At 45.1% G+C, this 26,134-nt stretch overlaps 1 pseudogene; it reads right to left on the minus strand.

The window, feature by feature from the left end:
- LOC120979856 overlaps nt 1-14,552 on the minus strand; it is a 32,140-nt pseudogene extending 17,588 nt beyond the window's left edge.
- Nucleotides 14,553-26,134: the final 11,582 nt, after the last annotated feature.

The following is a 26,134-nucleotide window of genomic DNA, read 5'->3' on the forward strand; positions in this document are numbered from 1 at the left end:
CGGATGACCAGGGGACGCCCGCCAGTCCGTTTAGGAGACTTTGATTATTCTGGTGGTGTCTCCTCTCAAACAGTTGCCACGGGCAATACCTTACTTGACATTTGTGCGCAAGAATGGACTCCTCCACGTGAGCCCTTGCCTGTGATCCACCCACAGGAAACTCCTGGGTAGTTCCGTTATTTTGCTGTTCTATCATGGACTTATTCATTGTCATGGACTATCCTGGTTATAATGTTACGCTGTGCCAGGTCAGCGCCCCCGTTCCATTCATTATCCTGAGAGAAGAGAACGACGCCCCTTGTCACTACCCTTCACCTTTGCCAATTGGACCTGATGTAAATGTAAATGCAGATGAATTACATGTATGTATGCCTGCATGTCTCTATTTTCTATTACAGGTAGAGATTCCAGTTGGGCGACCCATGATGGAGTACGAGGTCGTACTCACCTTAAAGCAGTGGGGTATGTAGTGTACGGGAACTGTAATACCCGTCACTACCAAAGTGTCACTTGGTGTGCTGTCGTCCCTCCTTAGTTATGGAGGAGTTGGTATATGTCAGTTTTATAAAATGTCATATAATGTAATGCATGTATTTCCCTGTTACTGTGAAACTTGCATGTACAGGCTTGCTAGGGGTGTCATTCCAGCTTCTAGTCATTAGCGGGAGCTAGAGAGCCCTAGTTTATATAAGGCTCAGTCAAGGAAGTAACAGGCAGTCTAGACCACAGCTCAGAAGTTTCTAGAGCCTGAGGAAGTGTCCAGAAGCTGAGAGAGAGAGAAGCAAAGATCAGGAAAGCAAGAGGTACTCAAAAAGACAGAGGAGGTACTTATAGAAGCCATAGCCAAGGATATAAAGCCAGAATTAGGTTAATGGGCCTTGGTGAAGAATTGCTGTATTCCAGGATCAGACAGAATTAGAGTGCAAGCTCCTGTGCTGCAAGTCCTGTGTTCAACACTCTGTAATTACCCTGCTATAACTGAATTGCCTGCATCGACCGAATTGCAAAATCGACTGTATGCTTAGGAACTGCATTTCCAATATTGTCTCTGCTTGCAAAACTACTAAAGTTGGAGTTCTGTTTTAAGACTACGTTTCCTCAATTTATTCCTGCATCCGCAAACGGCGTGCCACCGTTTACTTGGCACTGGCGTCACGAACTATTTCTACCTATACCTGCCCTTGCAGAGAGTCAGCTGTACCAGGTTAGTGTATATTGCACTACATCACCCAGAAACACCTATTGCACACAACTTGAGTACACTGCATAGAGAATAATCATTAGTGCTGGTGCCCTTAGAGCTGATTCACATGACTGCTCTCAGTCCAGGAAACACAGCCCCTGTGTCGGCCGTATCACCCAGGCCAACTGGGTCTTACCTGAACCAAACTATACTGATTTATGATACAGTTAGTTCCTATCTGATTGCGGCTCTTTTGTACTATACTCATGTGAGTACCGTATAATAGACTGCTCACAGGCACGATATTAGTATCCACGTTTTTGTAATCTGATTGATTCACGGTATAAATCTTGAATACACTAACCTTTATCGGGAACTACATAAATAATAAAATAAAAATGAAGGCCCTTATTCTTGTGATATTTAGTACTCCCCTAACTGAGGCTTACTTGCCTGGAGGATCTCTCTATGTCCTCCAGAATCCACAGAATGGGACCTGAAGTTCCAATCCTATCAGCAATACTTACCTATACTTCAACTCCTGGACTTCACTCTATTAGTCAGGGGATGAGGATCCCCTTCTAGATCCCCTGTGTACCACAGAATGGGTGGATCGCCAAACTTGAGGGGCGAAGCCTCAGTGGTGGATGTGTTTTCAATACCGTCCATTGGCGCTTCATCCCGTAGGGAGGGGCCTTGGCAATAAAATATCTGTGTGCCAGCAGCCGTGTACGGCCATTCCAGCGCTGGACATGCAGCTGCCACAATATAACATTAGTTGGTAGGCATCTTAGGCAGAAATTTGTGCTGAACTTAGTGCGAACCATTGCCACAGTCGCGTCAACCTAGGTGACTGGTGGATCAGGCAGAATCACACAGACATTTATCTGTGCGATCTATAGGCTGACACGCAGGCAGCTTCAATCTATCATATGCGCTCCTGATGACATGCTCCACAAATAGCATAGAAATGTGTTGAGCGTAGCGTGGGATCGTTCTAGAGCACACTCTCTGCTGTACTGTAGGTTGTTATTGATGGGGTGCATCGACACACAGCACAACTAGAAAAGTGGTACCTGTCAGTGAATGACATATACTGTGACAAACCAACTGGCAAGAGATTGGGGACATCTGAGAGACGTCTTTGATTGCCACCCAATCACTTTAGCTGCTACTGGGAGAACTACAATCTGACTCCCAGCACTGTATATATGTTGTAGTGGCTGAGGCCACTACCGTAGTAACTGGGCACCAGTGGCCACGGTTGAGAAATAAGAGGGAATTTATGGACCCCCACTTCTCCTCAATGGTAGAGGTTTCCCTGTGCATCCATTAAGGGTACCTATATCAGCATCTCATTGCTAATTTTACAATAATCACAAAAATAAGGGCCTATATTTTGAGTTTGTTGCTCCCAATAAAGGTTAAAGGCTATGTACACCTTTGTGGGCAATTTTTATTATTATTATTGTATTATACTCATTTTGAGCTAAAGATAATTTTTTCTATTGATCTTTATTAAACATTTGGAGCCCTTTTCTCTGCAGAGCCTTGAGATTCTCTAGTAGCAGGCTGTTGAGGAAGGGTTGAGACGCATGCATATATATACATATATGCATGCAAACACGTGCATGCATGTATGATATATGTGCATGCATTAGTTGACACTTTATAGGAGGATGTGCGCAGATGTGCCCAGCATCTGCGCACATCTGCCCTTAGTGGCCCACAGGGGCTCATGGTGGCCCCTGTGGGAAATATGTGGTAAGCTGTGCCCCCTTTATAATATAGGTGTGTAGTACATATATATAAATCCCCCTTTATAATATATATGCCCCCTGATGTATGTATATCCCAGTATCAATGTATACATGTGTATGGATGTGCCCCAAGCATCCATACACATGTATATTATACATATATCTCCCCCCCATCTCCATAGGCTGAAACCAGGTGCATCGGTGTGAATGGGCTTCAAGCATTCACACTGATGCAATCTGGCTAATTGCATCAGAATGACCGGACAAGGGTCCGGTCATCCTGATGGATACAAAGAACTCAGATTCAACAGAATCTGAGGCCTTTGTTCTAATTATCTCCAGCGCTGATGGAGATAATTATGCATGATAGAAGGGAGGGAGAAACCTCCCCTCCTTCTATTATGCACATTCCGACAGCACGATTACTATCGCGCTGTCCGGAATGCCAGGTGCTGCAGGCGGGAGATCAAAGGCTTCTCCCGCCTGTCTGCTAGAGGCGCTGTGCGCGTGCAGGGACGCGCGGGCTGGCGCGGTGATGTCATATCACTGCGCCGGCCCACATGTCTTTACTGGTGGCGCGCGTGCACAGCGCATGCGCCGCAGCCCGGGAGTGCGGGCTGCAGGGTATAAAGCCCGGCAGCCCTGCACTCAGGAAAAAGAGACCCCTACCGGACCCCCCCCTGAAGGAGAGCGCAACCGGCGTTCAGGAGAGCGGAGTGCCCCCCCGGCTGAAGGAGAGCCGTGCCGCCCCCATAAGAGGGACCCCTAGGAGAGCGCGATCGGCGCTCAGGATACGGAGCCCCCCCCCCCCCCGGACCCCTGGACGAACGAGCATAAGTATCACCCCCTTTATTATCCCCTATCCCACCAACGATTATTAATCCCTACACCCCTGGTAACCCCTAACCCCTACACCCCTGGTAATCCCTACACCCCTGGTAACCCTTACACCCCTGGTAACCCTTACACCCCTGGTAACACTTCCTGGTAACCCCTACACCCCTGGTAACCCCTATACCCCATACCCCAATCTACCATCATCCCTACTATCCCTCTCCCTGTTATCCACCCCCACCATTCCCCTGCACCCCAGCATTCACTTGCAAGGTATTAACCCTTGCATTGCTGGATCCCTACCCTTCAGTTCCACTCACCCTTATCCTACCAGATACACTTGCAAGGTATTAACCCTTGCATTGCTGGATCCCTACCCAATGTCTGTGGCCTGCATACACCCCTGCAGTGCCACCGTTAACCCTCATCGTACCCCTTAGGGACAGTAAGTAGAACCAGGTAGGTGGGCTGCTAATATACACTGCGTGCAGAATTATTAGGCAAATGAGTATTTGACCACATCATCCTCTTTATGCATGTTGTCTTACTCCAAGCTGTATAGGCTCGAAAGCCTACTACCAATTAAGCATATTAGGTGATGTGCATCTCTGTAATGAGAAGGGGTGTGGTCTAATGACATCAACACCCTATATCAGGTGTGCATAATTATTAGGTAACTTCCTTTCCTTTGGCAAAATGGGTCAAAAGAAGGACTTGACAGGCTCAGAAAAGTCAAAAATAGTGAGATATCTTGCAGAGGGATGCAGCACTCTTAAAATTGCAAAGCTTCTGAAGCGTGATCATCGAACAATCAAGCGTTTCATTCAAAATAGTCAACAGGGTCGCAAGAAGCGTGTGGAAAAACCAAGGCGCAAAATAACTGCCCATGAACTGAGAAAAGTCAAGTGTGCAGCTGCCAAGATGCCACTTGCCACCAGTTTGGCCATATTTCAGAGCTGCAACATCACTGGAGTGCCCAAAAGCACAAGGTGTGCAATACTCAGAGACATGGCCAAGGTAAGAAAGGCTGAAAGACGACCACCACTGAACAAGACACACAAGCTGAAACGTCAAGACTGGGCCAAGAAATATCTCAAGACTGATTTTTCTAAGGTTTTATGGGCTGATGAAATGAGAGTGAGTCTTGATGGGCCAGATGGATGGGCCCGTGGCTGGATTGGTAAAGGGCAGAGAGCTCCAGTCCGACTTAGACGCCAGCAAGGTGGAGGTGGAGTACTGGTTTGGGCTGGTATCATCAAAGATGAGCTTGTGGGGCCTTTTCGGGTTGAGGATGGAGTCAAGCTCAACTCCCAGTCCTACTGCCAGTTTCTGGAAGACACCTTCTTCAAGCAGTGGTACAGGAAGAAGTCTGCATCCTTCAAGAAAAACATGATTTTCATGCAGGACAATGCTCCATCACACGCGTCCAAGTACTCCACAGCGTGGCTGGCAAGAAAGGGTATAAAAGAAGAAAATCTAATGACATGGCCTCCTTGTTCACCTGATCTGAACCCCATTGAGAACCTGTGGTCCATCATCAAATGTGAGATTTACAAGGAGGGAAAACAGTACACCTCTCTGAACAGTGTCTGGGAGGCTGTGGTTGCTGCTGCACACAATATTGATGGTGAACAGATCAAAACACTGACAGAATCCATGGATGGCAGGCTTTTGAGTGTCCTTGCAAAGAAAGGTGGCTATATTGGTCACTGATTTGTTTTTGTTTTGTTTTTGAATGTCAGAAATGTATATTTGTGAATGTTAAGATGTTATATTGGTTTCACTGCTAAAAATAAATAATTGAAATGAGTATATATTTGTTTTTTGTTAAGTTGCCTAATAATTATGCACAGTAATAGTCACCTGCACACACAGATATCCCCCTAAAATAGCTAAAACTAAAAACAAACTAAAAACTACTTCCAAAAATATTCAGCTTTGATATTAATGATTTTTTTGGGTTCATTGAGAACATGGTTGTTGTTCAATAATAAAATTAATCCTCAAAAATACAACTTGCCTAATAATTCTGCACTCCCTGTATATGTGAGTGCATTGTATAGTTGGTTTGTGGGTGGAACTTGGGATTGTGTAGTGTAGTGTAGTACTGTATATTTAGTGCTGTATTGTTAGTGTATTGTGTGCGAAGTGTATTGTTGGTATTAATAAATACTGTGTTTTATATGTAACTATCTGTGTAATGTGTGGTTATTAGCGATAGTTTAGTAAGGCGCATGCAGCTAGCTTAGTGATTAGCGTAAGGTATAGTGAAGGTATTGTATTATATAAAGGTATAAATAGGCGGAGTCATCAATATACGGCTCCTCCTATTTATGAATATTAATTACCAATATTTGCATAAATATTGGTGATTAATAGTCCCCCTTTACACAGGCTCTGAATTTTCACTCTGTTCTGTCAGCCAGCTCACCTGACGGGCTCCTTATCTCGGATCTCTCACCTTATTAACACTCATTATAGCTCAGTTCTTATCTTACTGATGTGGCTTAAATAAGTGTTTTTGACCTTTTAGTAATTAAGTGAAAGTAAAAATTACCATTCACACAGCTAGAAAAAAACTGTTTACCCTTTGTGACAGAATGGCTCAATATTGTTAATAAAGACCAATTGACAAAAAAATGTTTTAGCCCAAAATGAGTAAAATACAATAAGAATAAAATTCCCCCTGAAGGTGTACATAGCCTTTAAGTTTTAGCGTCTTCAAGATTTAGACTGTACAGTACAATAGAGCCACAGTCAAATAGGGCTCATGGATGGAGGAGGCCCAGCACTGCTTCTGCTGCTTCCTGGCACAGTTATGGCATTAACCTGCAGTAACCACTGCCATTACATCTGCCATTGAGTTCAGAGTAGTCCTATAAATTCATACCCATCTTGATATAGAAAAAAATGCTTGGATAATAATTTTGGAAGTGTATAAAACTCACCACTCCAGTGTCCTTCGAACTCCCAGGACGTCTCTGATCTCCTCCCGACATTTCTCCTGGTGCTCTGGATACTAAGCCAAACAGTATAATGTCCAGGAGACTCCACAGGCTGTTGTGTCATGTCCTCCAAACATGAAGGTGTCCACCTCTGCCTGCAAATCTTCATTGGAAGATTTGGAAAGTCCATAACCATAACCATTTTCATCCTGAAGCATTTAAAGTTACATGCAAGGGGGCGATACACGTGATGCTTTCCCCCCTCAAGGTAAAAAAAGACTGTGGGGGATATTTACCAAACCAGACACAGTACGTCTGTTTTTTGGCATATAAATGTGGGGTGTGGGGGGGTTTTGCGACATTTAGGGAACCAGCCAGTGTGTTCACAGTAACTTGCATTTCAAAGGCTTCTGATTTCATCACAAAATACTGCCACCCCCGCCACGGTTCATCTGTACCATCCTGAGGACGGACCCACAGATGGCTACCATCTATATACACTGCTCAAAAAAATAAAGGGAACACTTAAACAACACAATGTAACTCCAAGTCAATCACACTTCTGTGAAATCAAACTGTCCACTTAGGAAGCAACACTGAATGACAATCAATTTCACATGCTGTTGTGCAAATGGGATAGACAACAGGTGGAAATTATAGGCAATTAGCAAGACACCCCCAATAAAGGAGTGGTTCTGCAGGTGGTGACCACAGACCACTTCTCAGTTCCTATGCTTCCTGGTTGATGTTTTGGTCACTTTTGAATGCTGGCGGTGCTTTCACTCTAGTGGTAGCATGAGACTGAGTCTACAACCCACACAAGTGGCTCAGGTAGTGCAGCTTATCCAGGATGGCACATCAATGCGAGCTGTGGCAAGAAGGTTTGCTGTGTCTGTCAGCGTAGTGTCCAGAGCATGGAGGCGCTACCAGGAGACAGGCCATTACATCAGGAGATGTGGAGGAGGCCGTAGGAGGGCAACAACCCAGCAGCAGGACCGCTACCTCCGCCTTTGTGCAAGGAGGAACAGGAGGAGCACTGCCAGAGCCCTGCAAAATGACCTCCAGCAGGCCACAAATGTGCATGTGTCTGCTCAAACGGTCAGAAACAGACTCCATGAGGGTGATATGAGGGCCCGACGTCCACAGGTTGGGGTTGTGCTTACAGCCCAACACCGTGCAGGACGTTTGGCATTTGCCAGAGAACACCAAGATTGGCAAATTCGCCACTGGCGCCCTGTGCTCTTCACAGATGAAAGCAGGTTCACACTGAGCACATGTGACAGTTGTGACAGAGTCTGGAGACGCCGTGGAGAACGTTCTGCTGCCTGCAAAATCCTCCAGCATGACCGGTTTGGCATTGGGTCAGTAATGGTGTGGGGTGGCATTTCTTTGGAGGGCCGCACAGCCCTCCATGTGCTCACCAGAGGTAGCCTGACTGCCATTAGGTACCGAGATGAGATCCTCAGACCCCTTGTGAGACCATATGCTGGTGCGGTTGGCCCTGGGTTCCTCCTAATGCAAGACAATGCTATACCTCATGTGGCTGGAGTGTGTCAGCAGTTCCTGCAAGACGAAGGCATTGATGCTATGGACTGGCCCGCCCGTTCCCCAGACCTGAATCCAATTGAGCACATCTGGGACATCATGTCTCGCTCTATCCACCAACGTCACGTTGCACCACAGACTGTCCAGGAGTTGGCAGATGCTTTAGTCCAGGTCTGGGAGGAGATCCCTCAGGAGACCGTCCGCCACCTCATCAGGAGCATGCACAGGCGTTGTAGGGAGGTCATACAGGCACGTGGAGGCCACACACACTACTGAGCCTCATTTTGACTTGTTTTAAGGACATTACATCAAAGTTGGATCAGCCTGTAGTGTGTTTTTCCACTTTAATTTTGAGTGTGACTCCAAATCCAGACCTCCATGGGTTGAAATTTGATTGCCATTTTTTTTTTTTGTGTAATTTTGTTGTCAGCACATTCAACTATGTAAAGAACAAAGTATTTCAGAAGAATATTTAATTAACTCAGATCTAGGATGTGTTATTTTTGTGTTCCCTTTATTTTTTTGAGCAGTGTATATACTAGTTAGATCTTGGAGGTGTTTTCTTGAAAAGGCACCAACATGTGGTGTTTTGCGGTACTGCAGAACCACATAATTTCCCTTAGCACATAAAAGAATGTCAAGAAAGTCCAAATGTCTCTTCTGCTTCATGTTCTCAAGTTCACTTTCCTGCTTAAGCGATTCTTGTCTCTTTTTAATCACTTTATCTAGAAGTATAATTTAAATTATTAATGCTACTGCTTTGCAGGAAGAAAATGGCTGCAGACAGATTTGTCATCACAACAACGAAATGCAAAAATTCCTGATAGCGGCATCAAAGTAAAGATCTAAGAGACCAGCAGAAGCGGTCTCTCAGCCTGGCATCATTGTAACAGGGTGCTACAATGATCCATCACAGTGTAAAGTGTAAAAGCTGGCAGGGGGGCGCTCTTCTTGATGTAAGAATGCCCCCTGCTGATTATACAACTAGCTGTGAGCCTTTTCCTGTCCTGACTATGGCAGGAAGGGGTTAATTTACTTTGTTGATCTAAAAAAAAAATTATATATTTTTTAAAAATGAACTAAAAGAATTTATAAAAAAATAAATAAAAAATATTAAAAGGTGAAACAAAGAAACATAAATTACCATAAAGAGTTATAGCTACAGTTACTAATTTTAGCAGTAGTATCACAGACTACGTGTACACACAGATACACAAATCCCCCCCTATTAAATATATAATATATTTATTAGTTTTAACAATAGTGTAGCAGACTTTGTGTGTGTAAAATATGCAAACATACACACATTTTTTTTAAACTTTTTTGCTTTCTAAAAAAAATGACAATTTAGAAATGTTTTGTCTTAATAAAAAGGAAAAACATGATTTTTTCATCATTTTCAGTTTTTCCTTAACATTAAAAAAAAATATTATATCTGTCTAAAATGTCCCATGAAAAATAACATCAAACACATGCAGCGTACTCAAGTTAGGTGTAATAGTGTTCCTGGGTGTTGTAGTGCAATAGACACTAACCTGAGACGGCTGACTCTCTGCAAGGGCAGGTGATGATGAGAAATGTTCGTGACGCCAGTGCCAATTAAACGGTGGCACGCCGTTTGCGGATAGCAGGAATAATTGAGGAACCACGTGATGTTAAAGCAGAACTCAAACTTTAGTAGTCATCATATAGGGACAATAACGGAAACGCAGTTCCTTTGCAGACAGTTGATTTTCAGTACAGTTGATGCAGGCAATATATGTATAGCAAGGTGACTTCAGAGTGTTAAACACAGGACTTGTAGTACAGGCAGCTTGCACTCTATTCCTGACTGATCCTGGAACATATAAACTCTTCTCCAAGGCCCAATACCCTAGCTCTGGCGTATATCCTTGGTTTTATCTTTATCAAGTACCTCCTCTGTTGTCTTGAGTACCTCTTGCTTTTCTGCGCTTTGCCTCTGTCTCTCTCTCAGCTTCCTCAGACTCTAGAAACTTCTGAACTCCCAGGCTGTTTAACAGTGGTCTTCCTGCTTCTACGTATATAAATTCAGGAGGGGAACCTTCTCCTTGGATCTGGAACCCGGTTACAGGGACTGCAATACCCTCTCCTGGTCCGCAGGCTTCAGGCCTGGACTTGTCTCTGACATTGTCTAGTCTCCAACTACAACTCTAGACTGACTTCTTCTTCCCTGACTGGGCCTTATATAAACTAGGGCTCCCTAGCTCCCTCTAGTGACTAAGAGCTGGAATGACACCCCTAGCAGGCCTGTACATGCAAGTTTCACAGTAACAGGGAAATACATAGCATTACATTACATGACATTTTATAAAGATGACATACACCAACTTCCCCATAAATAAGGGGGGGCGACAGCACACCAAGTGACCCTTTTGTAGTGACGGGCATTACAGTCCCCGTACACTACACACACACATAGGTTGGCTCAGAAATTAATTTGTTATTTGCTGTTAGATAGGCCCATTGCTAAAACTGAAAAATTGGCTTGGTAAGGAAGGTAAACACTCTGGCAGTGAAGTGGTTAAACTCTTTGTGGCTGTGGAGATAGCCAAGCGTTTTCACTCTGCTATCTCCGGCAGTCACATAGAGTTGAATGTACTGGCAGCATGCATGTATGTACTCTACTCCATTCAAATGGGGGCCCCAGGGGTCGGGTCCCCACCAATCAGACACGTCGGGTCCCCACCAATCAGACACTTATCCCCTGTCCTGTGGATAAGGGATAGGTTGTTACATTGGGACAACCCCTTTAATCTTAGCACAGTTATGTCAAAATTATTATACTGTGTAAATGTTCAAACATAAAGTTTACAATCTATCTTCCATACATTATCGATGCAATGACTTACCCCCCCCCCCTCCTTCCCTTTGAAAATGTGAAAAGTTAAAAAATTGGGGTTCCTCCAGACCTGTATGTGCACGTGCAATCTTCAGCGCCTTCGCGGAAACGTAATCCATGAGGGCTGAAGTGGAAAATGAAGTCAATGTGATACGGAACATGGTGCAACCTATCTAACAAGTGGGAAATGTGGAATACGGCTTTAATGTAGTCATTCTCACTGCAGAAAACAGAAATGTAGTTGTCATGAATACAGAACGTTCTTTTTAGGTTTACATATTAAATTTATAATTTTGGTGATCAGTGTAGTAACGGGTATAACTCCAGTAGGGGTTGTCACTCACTCTTCTCATTTCTTCTATTATTCCACGCTAGGGACTCTCCATTATGAGCCTGAGCATAGAGCTTCAGCCAGTACTAACCCATACCTATTACATGGTCACTCAGGGATTTGGATTGACATCTTGTAATATTACATTTCTGCCATTATAGGAGATAATATTTGGCTGTATAGAGCTTCCCTCTTGATAACAAATGATCACCATGGGTTAAAGAGACCCATGAGTTCAGTATTTAGCTGATCCACAGCTTTTGTATTGTTAGAGAATTTTTAAAGTTCTGATTGGTTCTGTCTCTTTAATTCAGTTCCCTTTTATTTTTACCATTCTGTTATATTTATTCACTTAGCCTGTGTAAGCTTATTTATTCTCAAATCTTTTGAATTCACATTACGTTACAGCTTCATTCTAAGAATGGAATGTACAGATGAAGCCAAGCAAATCTCCAATCCCTGGGTCTGGCCATCTGGCAGTTGCTCCTGTAGCTAAAGGAGCATTTCAGGAGGCTGTCCAGGGTCATGAGGCTGACATGATCGAAAAGCTCCACTGGTTTCTTCTCTGGTAGCATCTCCCATTTATCCTAACAAAGAAAAATGGTCACATCAAACTTTGTATACTACACTTATGCCAGGAGATTTGTTATTGTCCCTGGGGGATATGCACTACCACATTGCCACTCTAGCAGCCCAGTAAGTACTATGCCACTATATTGCCTTAAAGAGAACTTGCCCACTCTCCCAAGAGATACACTCTGTATATAACTGTATTAGCCATAAAATAACTCTGCTTTGTCTTTTCTCTTTCCTCTTACCAGAATGACATTAACACTTTCAGACATCTCGCGGATATATACGGCTTTAAAACGTCATAACGGAATCCTGGGGTCAGTAGCCTTCGATGCTGGAACCACTTCTGCCCTGATAAGACCAGCAGCCCCTTTCCTAAATGATATAACGTACATATTATCAGGGAGTCAATGACAGTAAATGATGACAACACTTATTATAACAAGAATTACATAGTGGCGAAAGCTTCGATTCATTGTATCTTCTCCTACTACTCAGCAATCCAAGGGGTGATGAAACGATAGCCGAAGTTGTCCTTTGGATCTGTAGGGAAGAGAAAGATTATTTAAGAAATATGCATGGGACATGGACAAAGAGTTATTGACAGGTTAGGCTCAGTTCACATCTGTGTTGAGGTTCCTGGTGATCTGAATACCCATCTATTAGAACAGTTTGTTTTAGCCTTCACCCCAAGCTCCAAATTAAAGAAGATATACGGTATACCGGAGAGAATCAACAGAGACAGATATGAGCTTTGATGTCTCCAGAAGGTTCTCTGGGGACTCTGGTTCTGGAAAATGTTTATTTATACACTACGTCTTACAGAACCAACTAGTTATTCTGCATATTAGATATTTGCATATATGAAATAACAATTAAGCCATTCTTGTTGTTTCAGTACTATGCATGAATATGAAATCTGAATGTAGATAACAGACATGCGGCTCGCGTTACAGACCCTCGTGAATTCAACCAGCAGGCAAAAGGTGCACAATGAACTTTCCCCCTACTTTCCAGAACACCACGACAAACCTCAACAATATGAACCTTCCCACGCCCAGAGTCTAAACAATAGAAACACTTCCCATGTGAAATATATAATATAAAACTAACACTCTCACTCCATCCTATGTGGTGGTCAGAGGCAGCGGGGCTACAGAAGCAGCCGAGCGGATTGTGATAAAATGTTTCCGTAAATGGCGTAACGCAGTAAGTTATTCTGTTTCTACAGCTTCTGAGTTTTGGAAACTGTGTAACTCACTGTGTTATTCTGTTTCTGTAAAACCCATTCACTTCTATGGGAGTGTCATAAATATGATGTGGGGGTGCATACTTGTAGTAACCATTTCAGAATGATATGTGCTGCATATGGTGTGATTTCTGCAAATGGCTGACTGCTTTGAAGCCTCCATTCTGTCCCAGCCGGGTGGAGTCGGGCAGGCTGGGCCCCTGCCAGCTACAAGAGGCGCAGATGGGCAGTTCTTTTTCATCTTCCTGTCGTATTTAACACCTCTGGCTGCCCGGTACAAACTTTAAAAAAAGCATCTGTTCACCCTGATAAACCGTATTCTGGAGGAAAGGAACTCATTTTGGAGGGAGATTTAAAAAGTTTAAAACAAAGACATTTCAATATTCAATGCTCCCCACTCCCCTCATTAATTCCTCCCCCAATAGCAGAACTGGGATTTGGATAGTCAATGACTGGGCCGACCAGAAACAGGAAACCAATCCTGGTTCTATAAAAAATATTGTTGTTGCATGGACATACAGTATTTCAGGGGTTACACCGTGTGGGTGTCACAGCTGAGCTGACGGGTATCTATTTCTTCCCTTCTCCTGGGGCAGTAAGTTCTTATTACTGTATTTTCTCCCATTTATTTTACTCTTACTGTTTTTTATGTTATTTTTATTTAGTCTCATTTTACATGTGTTTTTGTAAGCACTGCACAATTTTATTTGTGTATAAAATATTCTCTTTATAAGTTCGCCTTGTCGCTCTAATGAATCCATGGCCTGTACGTGTGATTGTGTGACCGCTTGTAAGCCAAACGGTTATACGTGACTTTTGGAAGCGTTTTTCCGACTTACGACAAAGTCGGTGGTGGCCACTGTTGTTTGGGGTGTTGGGTCTGTGCGTGTTTGGGGGTGATCTACGCTCATTCCGCAGCCTGAATGTGTGGTGTGCGTGGAGTGAGAGCTTGGAGGTAGTCTGGCCCTGGCAGACCCATCCCTAGTCGCGAAACGCAGGTGCATACGTGACAGGGAGTTACAGAAACAGAAAGCTTCCCCCTGTTGGGGATTCAGGCCATTAGGCCTGCTGCAGTAGCTGCTGCAGAAGGCGGGTGGATAAGCCATAAGCAAGCACAGAGGAAACTGACTCCCCATGAAAGTGGCCTATCAGTGGCGCCAGGGGTGTGCCAAAGTGTGGCCTGAGTCTCTAATGGGGTCTAGAGGTACCTGAGTTGTGATGCATTGCGGAGTGCTTGGCTTGGGACAAGTAGCAGAGGTCATCGTAGGCCATGGTGACCAAAAGATGGCCGCATGAGAGAGAGATGATCCACAGTGCTGCAGAGATTCCTGCAAATGAGTCAACTGCATACCTGAGAAAAATGCCAAGTGAGAAATGCGGACTGCAAAAAACGGAAAGGTTGTGTGCATGAGGCCTAAATATCATAGAAAAGGAGCAAAGACCTCAAAAAACATTGTAGAACATTCACGATATTTACCACAATTTTAATAGTCTGCCTGAGCAACAGGTACCTAAGATATTGTAATTTATGTACAAGGATGTGTGAAAGTGTTTTGCAGTTATGGCTAGACTAATTAAAATGATTCTGTCACCTCGTTTTAGGTTATAGAGGAGCGGACATGCACGGCTAGATCGCCGCTAGCATGTCCGCAATATAACTGTCCTATAGGGCTGTGTGCTTTTATTTTGTTTAAAAAATGATTTTAGAGATATGTAAATGAGCCTTGTAAGGTGCCCAAGGGGCTGTACGAACCTTCCTGGTGCCCAGCCACGCCCCCCTGTGAAGGAGCCCAGCGCCGCCTATGTCCTCCGAATCTCCTCCTTTCGTCACAGTTAGATTGCCGTAATCTCACGATGCGCAAGCTCGCGCATGCAGATGAAGTCCTGACAGATATCGCGTGCTGCGAAATCAGCCGTCTGGTCCCGAGTTGGGGAGACTACTGCAAACTTGGAGAAGTGGTCAATCATGACCAGGCAGTACTGTGGACCTCTTGATGATTGTCCCACAAGGAGGTAGTCTATCATCAATACTTCCAGCGGGTTCTTTTGTCAGTATGGACTGCAGAGGTGCCCTCTTTTCCGTGCTTTTAGTGAGTTCACACACTCAACACTGTCGGCAAACTTCCTCAACCGTGGCCTCCAGTCGCGGACAATATACATAACACTGCAGCCACTTGTAAGTCTTGGCTGGTCCGAAGTGAGCTCCAAATTCATGGGCTCCTTTGGCCATCTCCCGTGCCACACTTCTGGGTATTACTACTTGCCACCTCGCCTCTAGGTCATTAGGCTGTTGCCACTTGCGGTACAGAACAGCTCCGTGCACTTCCAGTCTGTCCCATTGATGTAGAATGGACTTCATCTCGGCATCCAGATCAGTCCTTACTTCTCTGTTGGGTTTCCTTTGCTGGGTTACCCAGCTTTTCATCTTCCGCAGTCCAACATCTTCATCCTGTAATCGGCCCCAGTCCTCGTTAGTTCTCCCCAGTGCCTTTGGTAGCTTACGGACCTCCCCACTTGTCTGGGCCACGACTGCGGGCGGAACAAACTTGCGGAAGTCTGGAGTTTCATCCTCTTCCTTTTGTTCATTGATATCCCCTACTGGAGTTTCAAAAGTAACCCTCAACAGACCATCGGCATTGGTGTTCTCTGTAGCGGAACGGTAACGAATTGAGAAGTCATACTATGCAAGGCGAGCTGCCCAGCGCTGCTCCAGGGCTCCCAACTTGGCAGTTTCCAGGTGGGCCAGGGGATTGTTATCGGTCCGTATGAAGATCCTAACCCCTGCCAGATATCCCGCAAATTTGTCCATCATAGCCCACACCAGGGCAAGGAGTTCTAGTCGGAAGGAACTGTAGTTGTGGGGGTTTCGCTCCGTATCCCGCAGGGACCTACTGGCATAGACGATAACTCTTTCGTGTCCATCTTGTACCTGCGACAGGACTGCCCCGAGTCCGTAGAGACTGCCATCAGTAGATAAGAGGAATGGTTTGTCGAAGTCGGCATAAGCCAAGATGAGGGCCGATGTCAGGGCTTCTTTCAGGGCCTGGAAGGCCTCCTCCTGCTTCTGTCCCCAGGGAATACTTTGGCCCTTGGTCCTCCCAGCCGTTCCTCTCAACAACTCATTCAGAGGGCCCGCTATCTTTTTGGAGTCTTTGATGAACCGCCGGTAGTACCCGGTTAGTCCGAAGAAGGCCTTCAACTCCCGCAGCGTTCTGGGCACTAGCCATTTTCGTATTGCAGCTACTTTGTCTTGGGACGGCAGCACTCCGTCTTGGCACACCCTATGGCCCAAGTACTCGATCTCCCTCTTGAAGAGATTACACTTCTTTGGCTTTACCTTCAGGCCATGGGATCGCCGTCGCTCGAGTACCTGCCCTAGCCGATTCAGGTGTTCTTGAAAAGTAGCGGAGTATACGATGATATCGTCCAGGTATATCAGGGTGGCTTCAAAATTCAGGTCTCCCAGGCATCTCTCTATCAGCCGCTGGAAGGTCCCCGGGGCATTAGTCAGCCCGAATGGCATCCTGTTGAATTCAAATAGTCCCATGGGGAGTATGAATGCTGTCTTTGCCTTGTCTTGCTCAGCCACTGGTACTTTCCAGTACCCGCTTGCTAGGTCCAGGGTGGAGAAGTATTTGGCTCGTCCTAGAGCTGTCAGAGACTCCTCGATGTGTGGCAGAGGATATGAGTCTCGCGCGGTGCATGCATTCAACCGCCGGTAATCCACACAAAATCGAATAGTGTCATCCTTCTTCTTGACAAGCACCACTGGGACCGCCCAAGTGCTCTGGCTACCCCGCACCACTCCGGAATCTATCATCTGTTTCAACAGCGTTTTCACTTCCTGATATAACTTGGGCGGAATCTGCCGATATCTTTCCCAAATTGGTGGAGTGTCCCCTGTCGGTATCTCATGTGTGATAGCATCCGTGCAGCCAAAGTCATCGGTGTGGCGGGCAAATGCAGCCTGATTCTTCCACAGCATGGTTTCAACTGCTTGCCGTTGGTCCGAACTGATCGCATCTACAGTCAGGTCCATAAATATTGGGACATTGACACAATTCTAACATTTTTGGCTCTATACACCACCACAATGGATTTGAAATGAAACGAACAAGATGTGTTTTAACTGCAGACTGTCAGCTTTAATTTGAGGGTATTTACATCCAAATCAGGTGAACGGTGTAGGAATTACAACAGTTTGCATATGTGCCTCCCACTTGTTAAGGAACCAAAAGTAATGGGACAAAATAATAATCAGAAATAAAACTTTCTTTTTAATACTTGGTTGCAAATCCTTTGCAGTCAATTACAGCCTGAAGTCTGGAACGCATAGACATTACCAGACGCTGGGTTTCATCCCTGGTGATGCTCTGCCAGGCCTCCACCGCAACTGTCTTCAGTTCCTGCTTGTTCTTGGGGCATTTTCCCTTCAGTTTTGTCTTCAGCAAGTGAAATGCATGCTCAATCGGATTCAGGTCAGGAGATTGATTTGGCCATTGCATAACATTCCACTTCTATCCCTTAAAAAACTCTTTGGTTGATTTTGCAGTATGCTTTGGGTCATTGTCCATCAGCACTGTGAAGCGCCGTCCAATGAGTTCTGAAGCATTTGGCTGAATATGAGCAGATAATATTGCCCAAAACACTTCAGAATTCATCCTGCTGCTTTTGTCAGCAGTCACATCATCAATAAATACAAGAGAACCAGTTCCATTGGCAGCCATACATGCCCACGCCATGACACTACCACCACCATGCTTCACTGATGAGGTGGTATGCTTAGGATCATGAGCAGTTCCTTTCCTTCTCCATACTCTTCTCTTCCCATCACTCTGGTACAAGTTGATCTTGGTCTCATCTGTCCATAGGATGTTGTTCCAGAACTGTGAATGCTTTTTTAGATGTCGTTTTGGCAAACTCTAATCTGGCCTTCCTGTTTTTGAGGCTCACCAATGGTTTACATCTTGTGGTGAACCCCTTTGTATTCACTCTGGTGAAGTCTTCTCTTGATTGTTGACTTTGACACACATACACCTACCTCCTGGAGAGTGTTCTTGATCTGGCCAACTGTTGTGAAGGGTGTTTTCTTCACCAGGGAAAGAATTCTTCGGTCATCCACCACAGTTGTTTTCCGTGGTCTTCCGGGTTTTTTGGTGTTGCTGAGCTCATCGGTGCATTCCTTCTTTTTAAGAATGTTCCAAACAGTTGTTTTGGCCATGCCTAATGTTTTTGCTATCTCTCTGATGGGTTTGTTGTCTTTTTTCAGCCTAATGATGGCTTGCTCCACTGATAGTGACAGCTCTTTGGATCTCATCTTGAGAGTTGACAGCAACAGATTCCAAATGCAAATAGCACACTTGAAATGAACTCTGGACCTTTTATCTGCTCATTGTAATTGGGATAATGAGGGAATAACACACACCTGGCCATGGAACAGCTGAGAAGCCAATTGTCCCATTACTTTTGGTTCCTTAACAAGTGGGAGGCACATATACAAACTGTTGTAATTCCTACACCGTTCACCTGATTTGGATGTAAATACCCTCAAATTAAAGCTGACAGTCTGCAGTTAAAGCACATCTTGTTTGTTTAATTTCAAATCCATTGTGGTGGTGTATAGAGCCAAAAATGTTAGAATTGTGTCAATGTCCCAATATTTATGGACCTGACTGTATTTCCATCTGGTCCAGGATGGTTCTCCCATTCCATTCTGGGGTCGGCGCCTCTTCTACGCTGGCAGTAACTGCCAGGGTCCAAACAGCATCACCTACCAGAGCTAGAGTCACTTCTCTCTGACTCAGTACTTCTCCCAGATGTAGGTACTCACGAGCCAGTTCCACTCCTGGTGTCAAGGAAACTTCTATATGTCCCATATTCACAGCTCTTATGGGTACTCGTCCATTCTGGACCACTCACAGTATCCGGGCCACCTGGACATCCTGACCCAACTCTCCTAGAGACGTCGGTTCGATGAACACTTCCATACCTTCAAGATTGTGCAAGGTTCCCACGGGTAACGTAAACACGGGAGGGTGAGGGTAGCCTTTCCTGGTGCTTGGATCGTTCCCACAGACTGGTGTGCTGGGACACTTTTCTGTGTCCCACAGAATCGGATCAGCCGTTGAAATGCTTTCTGAGTAGGTTTTTGTGGAGTGGCTTGCTTCCAATAGTCCGGCCCCCCGTTTGGTGAACATGATCTGATCCAATTCTCGCATAATATTCATGCCCATTATCACAGGTACATCTTCTTTAAATGTCTCGGGGACCAACAGGATACCTTTTCCGTCCCACTTCTTGCCCACATAGCCGTACATTCATCCATACAACTCCTGTGACAGGGATCTGTTGTTGATTGGCCGCTGTAACCCTGACCAGCGTCTCTTGCTCTGGCTTGGCCAGCACTTGGAAGTAATGGTAGAAGAGTGACTTAGGCATAGTCGTCACCTGTGACCCGGTATCCACTAAGCAGTCGACAGGAATGCCTTAAAATTCAGCTCGAATGATGGGACACCCTGCAACCAGGTGTTCGGAGCCATACTGGGTATCTTGGCTCTCCACCTCCCCCGCAGTACGCCCCACTACTGTGGGGGCAGGAAGTTTAACGGCGGTTCTGGGTGTCCAGCTGCATCAGTACGACACTCTCTGGAGTAATGGCCGTAATTTCCACACCGCCAACACTGCGCCCCTTGACGGCCTTCTCCTTGTCTGCGTATGGCGGGTGCCCTTAGGACTTGATTGACGGGCCTCCTTGGAGGATATTGAGGAGTTGGGTGAGAAGGTAAATTAGGGTGAGGATATTCTGATGTAGGAACCCATGGGGGCGACTGATAAGTTTGCTGTCGGGCCGGGTAGGCAGCTTCAGGGGTATAGCACGACTCCATCAGTTTTCCAGGTGCGTCAACTTTTCGTGCATAGCACTCAGGGAGCTCTGTAAGTCTTGTACCACTCTGACTAGGACCTCTTCGCTCTTTGTAACCCCGAGGGGTGTGACGGTCTGGGTCCGTATCACTCCGGACTCATAACTTTCTTCTTTGCTCCGTGCCACTGCCTCTGCTAATATTTGTCGAAAGGTTAGTGTAGAGTACACCCTAACTCGTTCCTGCAGGGCCCGTTTCAGGGGAGTGCTGTAGAGTCCCAGAATTAATTGTTCCCGCAGTATCTGATCTACAGTTCCCATGGCGTTTACTCCGTCCGCCTTTTTTTTCTGCACCTCGGCCAACACTTCCTGTAGCGCCATCTCATACTGCGAGACACCTTCGTCTTCCCGCTGAATCCGGTGAAAGAACTTCGCCCTGAGGTGCCCTGCACTGGCCGTTTCACCATATATTTCTTCCAGGAATCACACTCTCTTTCAACGTATTGTGCGTGGCTTCCGTTTGTAGTAGAACATTTTGTCCGGCCTCACCTTCTAGAACGGCCAAAGCGATTTCTACTTGTAGTTCTGGGCTGACATTGTAAATCCTAGCAGCGCTCTGTAACCTTGTCACCAGGTCCGACAGTGACATGTTCTGGCCATCAAATTTGCGTAGCAAGTTAAACAATGTGCCAATAGGGAGGGCTCTTGCAGGGGTTTCACCATTGTTTGAGGTGCTTACATTAGCATTATGCACATTGCCTTCAGCCGCTTCCATCTCTGTGACTGTACGCTGCTCGCAGCGCCACTTAAAGCGGTCAGAGGAGGAAGAGACCGCAATTCAGGATTCATATACAGTACAGCAGACAAGGAGGCTGAAACATACACCGGCTTTATTAAAGCACAAAAAGAAACTGCCGGAAAATCGGATTAACAGTACAGTACCACCGCACCAGAGGCGCAATAGGTTAATGACAGCCTCTTGTGGCTAGAGGAGGATATCACAGCCTGTGGGGATTGGGGATCCTACTCCAAAATCGGGGGATTGGGGATCCTACTCCAAAATCTACTTGTTTTCACTATTGACAGGGAGGCAGGTAGCATTCTTGGCCCCACAATCACTTCTTTACCTCCCCTATTTCCCATACTTATTTTATTCATTTATATAGCGCTTGCATATTCTGTAGCCGTGTACAGAGATTGTTGTCAATCTACATACTGTATGTGTGAGGAATATTAGCAGCTCGTCCTATAATGCTGCTGCAGGGTACAGCCACGCTCAGCAGGTCTACTGCAAATTTTCTGATTAAATCCTCACAAAATCATTTGGATTTTGCTGCAAACACTGCAGATTTGGTGCTGGTTTTAATCCTCAGTCAAGTTAGGGGTGGATTCCGCGTGACTATCCAAGTCATTTATTCAAACTAGTTAGCCTCTTAGGCCTCATGCACACGACCGTATGTATTTTGCAGTCCGCAAAAACGGATCTGCAAAAAATACGGATGATGTCCGTGTGCTAATAGAACAGTACTATGCTTGTCTGTAATGTGGACAATAATAGGACATGTTCTATTTTTTTGCGGAACGGAAATACGGAAACGGAATGCACATGGAGTACCTTCCGGTTTTTTTTGCGGACCCATTGAAATGAATGGTTCGGTATGCGATCCGCAAAAAAAACGGGACGGACACGGAAAGAAAATACATTCATGTGCATGAGCCCTTAGTTGTTCAGGAATTAAAGCTAGAGAAGTGTATAGAGACAGACAATTTGACAAAATGCAAAAGGCTTTGAATGATTAATAGTCCCTCACACTACACATATGGACACCTGCAGATAGTGTCCGCTACAAATACTCCCTTACCACAATGGATGGGCATACAGATCCCTCAGCAGCCAGCTGATAATTTTAACTTTTTTCTTTTTATCTGGGCAATTTATTCAATAGTTTAAGTAGTTTAATAAAAGTAAAGTTTTATTACACTTGGAGTGGGCCCCAAGTGGGAAATATTTGGTCAGGTGACCAGTGTATTCTTTGTGTAGCATTATCCCTAGGGCTAGTTCCAAGGGAATACATTTTGATTGTCCTGCTCTCAGGGCCTGCGCAACCATATAGGCGAACTAGGCGTTCTCCTAGGGCGTCGGCCTGCTGGGGGCGCCCTGGTGGGCTCCCCCTAACTGGGGCTGCAGCCCTGGGCGAGCGGCTCTTGAGCTGCCCCCAGCGCCGTTACAGGGGGCCCAGGAGGTGGAGGTCCTTCTTAAATATGGCAGAGCAGGCATCTTCTTACCCTGATGGCAGGTGCCTGCTCTGCCAGTAAATTACCGGAGGAGAGGAGGCGGGCGGCAAGGGAGGCTGTTCTAGCAGCTCCCCACTCCTCCCTCGCGCGCCCTCTGTGATGCCGGAATATGACGTCATTCCGGTCCCGGCATACTAAACGGCGCGCTGGAGGACTGAGGAGCTGCGCCACACTGGACCCCAGGGAGGTGAGTGTTTAAGTGTTTGACTGAGTGAGTGTCTGCCTGTGTATTTATGTCAGTGAGTGAGTGTATGTATGTCTGTCTTTCTGTCAGTAAATGTATGCGTGTCTGTCATTGAGTGTCTGTGTGTGTATGTCAGTGAGTGTGGATGTCTGTCGGTCAGTAAGTGTCTGTGTGTTTGTCAGTGAGTATATGTGTGTGTTTGTCTGCCAGTGAGTGAGTGTCTGTCAGTGAGTTTCCGTGTGTGTGTGTTTCAGTGGGTAGGTGTATGTCTGTCAGTGAGTGTCTGTCAGTGAGTGTGTGTCTGTCTGTCAGTGAGTGAGTGTGTGTCTGTCTGTCAGTGAGTATGTCTGTCAGTGAGTGTATGTGTACGTCATTCAGTGAGTGTCTGAGTGCATGTCTGTCTGTCAGTGTGTGTCTGTCAGTGAGTTTCCGTGTGTGTGTGTGTGTTTCAGTGGGTAGGTGTATGTCTGTCAGTGAGTATGTCTGTCAGTGAGTGTCTGAGTGCGTGTCTGTCTGTCAGGGTGTGTGTGTGTATGTCAGTGAGTGAGTGACATGAGGGGGCGGCAAAAATCCTTGCACTGGCCCTGCCTGCTCTATAACATACTCCCTGCAGACTGGGCTGTATTTTCATGGTGACCGGTTCCCTGCGCATGTGCCTGACCCAGGGACACAGCAGCACAGAAGAAAAGTGGTGGCCGGATGGAAACTGCAGGGCACCAGAAATGATAATCTGGCATCTTATTAGAATTAGATTATGGATATCAGTGAAGGGGCTCCGCTGCCTGCGACCCTTCTCTATAAGCAAGAGCTGGGAGCTGCTGGAAAGAGAGGTGTCCATTTGTTTGAATGCCTCCTATCATTTTTCCCAGTTAAAAGTCAACATTTTTCAAACCAGCACCTGGATCGGAATACTTTTGTAATAAAAAATGTACTGTAGCCACTAATTAATAAAATGTATCTGTATAGCGCCACCTGCTGTTTGTTCTTTTCCTTATTTCTTGTCCACCTCACTGAAGTGGTCGCATGCACTCAGTTTATCTTCAGCTATCACCAGCCCTATCAACCGAAGCTGTGGCAGTTACAGGGAGAGAGCCGCAGCAAAAAGGGCATGCCCCTTGATAAAGGACACACCCTCTGAGCTGCCAGAACAATTGGAGCAGAATGAATGGGGAGATCTGGACCCATGTGAGGTGCAGGGCTGGTTCTAGCTTTATTTAAAAGAAATTATCTTGTACTATATGATGTTTTATTTCAATTTTTTACATCAATCATGGCATAACCCCTTTAACCACCTCAGCCCCCAGTGCTTAAACACCCCGAAAGACCAGGCCACTTTTTACACTTCTGCACTACACTACTTTCACCGTTTATTGCTCGGTCATACAACTTACCACCCAAATGAATTTTACCTCCTTTTCTTCTCACTAATAGAGCTTTCATTTGGTGGTATTTCATTGCTGCTGACATTTTTACTTTTTTTGGTATTAATCGAAATTTATCGATTTTTTTTTTTTGCAAAAAAATGACATTTTTCACTTTCAGTTGTAAAATTTTGCAAAAAAAACGAGATCCATATATAAATTTTGCTCTAAATTTATTGTTCTACATGTCTTTGATAAAAAAAAAATGTTTGGGTAAAAAAAAAATGGTTTGGGTAAAAGCGTTTACAAACTATGGTACAAAAATGTGAATTTCCGCTTTTTGAAGCAGCTCTGACTTTCTGAGCACCTGTCATGTTTCCTGAGGTTCTACAATGCCCAGACAGTACAAACACCCCACAAATGACCCCTTTTCGGAAAGTACACACCCTAAGGTATTCGCTGATGGGCATAGTGAGTTCATAGAACTTTTTATTTTTTGTCACAAGTTAGCGGAAAATGATGATTTTTTTTTTATTTTATTTTTTTCTTACAAAGTCTCATATTCCACTAACTTGTGACAAAAAATAAAAAGTTCTATGAACTCACTATGCCCATCACAAAATACCTTGGGGTCTCTTCTTTCCAAAATGGGGTCACTTGTGGGGTAGTTATACTGCCCTGGCATTCTAGGGGCCCAAATGTGTGGTAAGGAGTTTGAAATCAAATTCTGTAAAAAATGACGAGGGAAATCCGAAAGGTGCTCTTTGGAATATGGGCCCCTTTGCCCACCTAGGCTGCAAAAAAGTGTCACACATCTGGTATCTCCGTATTCAGTAGAAGTTGGGGAATGTGTTTTGGGGTGTCTTTTTACATATACCCATGCTGGGTGAGAGAAATATCTTGGTCAAATGCCAACTTTGTATAAAAAAATGGGAAAAGTTGTCTTTTGCCAAGATATTTCTCTCACCCAGCATGGGTATATGTAAAAAGACACCCCAAAACACATTCCTCAACTTCTCCTGAATACAGAGATACCAGATGTGTGACACTTTTTTGCAGCCTAGGTGGGCAAAGGGGCCCATATTCCAAAGAGCACCTTTCGGATTTCACTCGTCATTTTTTACAGAATTTGATTTCAAACTCCTTACCACACATTTGGGCCCCTAGAATGCCAGGGCAGTATAACTACCCCACAAGTGACCCCATTTTGGAAAGAAGAGACCCCAAGGTATTCGCTGATGGGCATGGCGAGTTCATGGAAGTTTTTATTTTTTGTCACAAGTTAGTGGAATATGAGACTTTGTAAGAAAAAAATAAATTAAAAAAAATCATCATTTTCCACTAACTTGTGACAAAAAAAAAAAAATTCTAGGAACTCGCCATGCCCCTCACGGAATACTTTGGGGTGTCTTCTTTCCAAAATGGGGTCACTTGTTGGGTAGTTATACTGCCCTGGCATTTTCCAGGGGCCCTAATGTGTGGTAAGTAGGTAAATGACCTGTGAAATCCGAAAGGTGCTCTTTGGAATGTGGGCCCCTTTGCCCACCTAGGCTGCAAAAAAGTGCCACACATGTGGTATCTCCGTACTCGGGAGAAGTTGGGGAATGTGTTTTGGGGTGTCATTTTACATATACCCATGCTGGGTGAGATAAATATCTTGGTCAAATGCCAACTTTGTATAAAGAAAATGGGAAAAGTTGTCTTTTGCCAAGATATTTCTCTCACCCAGCATGGGTATATGTAAAATGACACCCCAAAACACATTCCCCAACTTCTCCTGAGTACGGCAATACCAGATGTGTGACACTTTTTTGCAGCCTAAATGCGCAAAGGGGCCCACATTCCTTTTATGAGGGCATTTTTAGACATTTGGATCCCAGACTTCTTCTCACGCTTTAGGGCCCCTAGAATGCCAGGGCAGTATAAATACCCCACATGTGACCCCATTTTGGAAAGAAGACACCCCAAGGTATTCAATGAGGGGCATGGCGAGTTCATAGAATTTTTTTTTTTTTGGCACAAGTTAGCGGAAATTGATTTTATTTTATTTTTTTCTCACAAAGTCTCCCTTTCCGCTAACTTGGGACAAAAATTTCAATCTTTCATGGACTCAATATGCCCCTCACGGAATACCTGGTGGTGTCTTCTTTCCGAA

Source organism: Bufo bufo, chromosome 9 (assembly GCF_905171765.1).
Source record: "Bufo bufo chromosome 9, aBufBuf1.1, whole genome shotgun sequence".
Classification (NCBI taxonomy): Eukaryota; Metazoa; Chordata; class Amphibia; order Anura; family Bufonidae; genus Bufo; species Bufo bufo.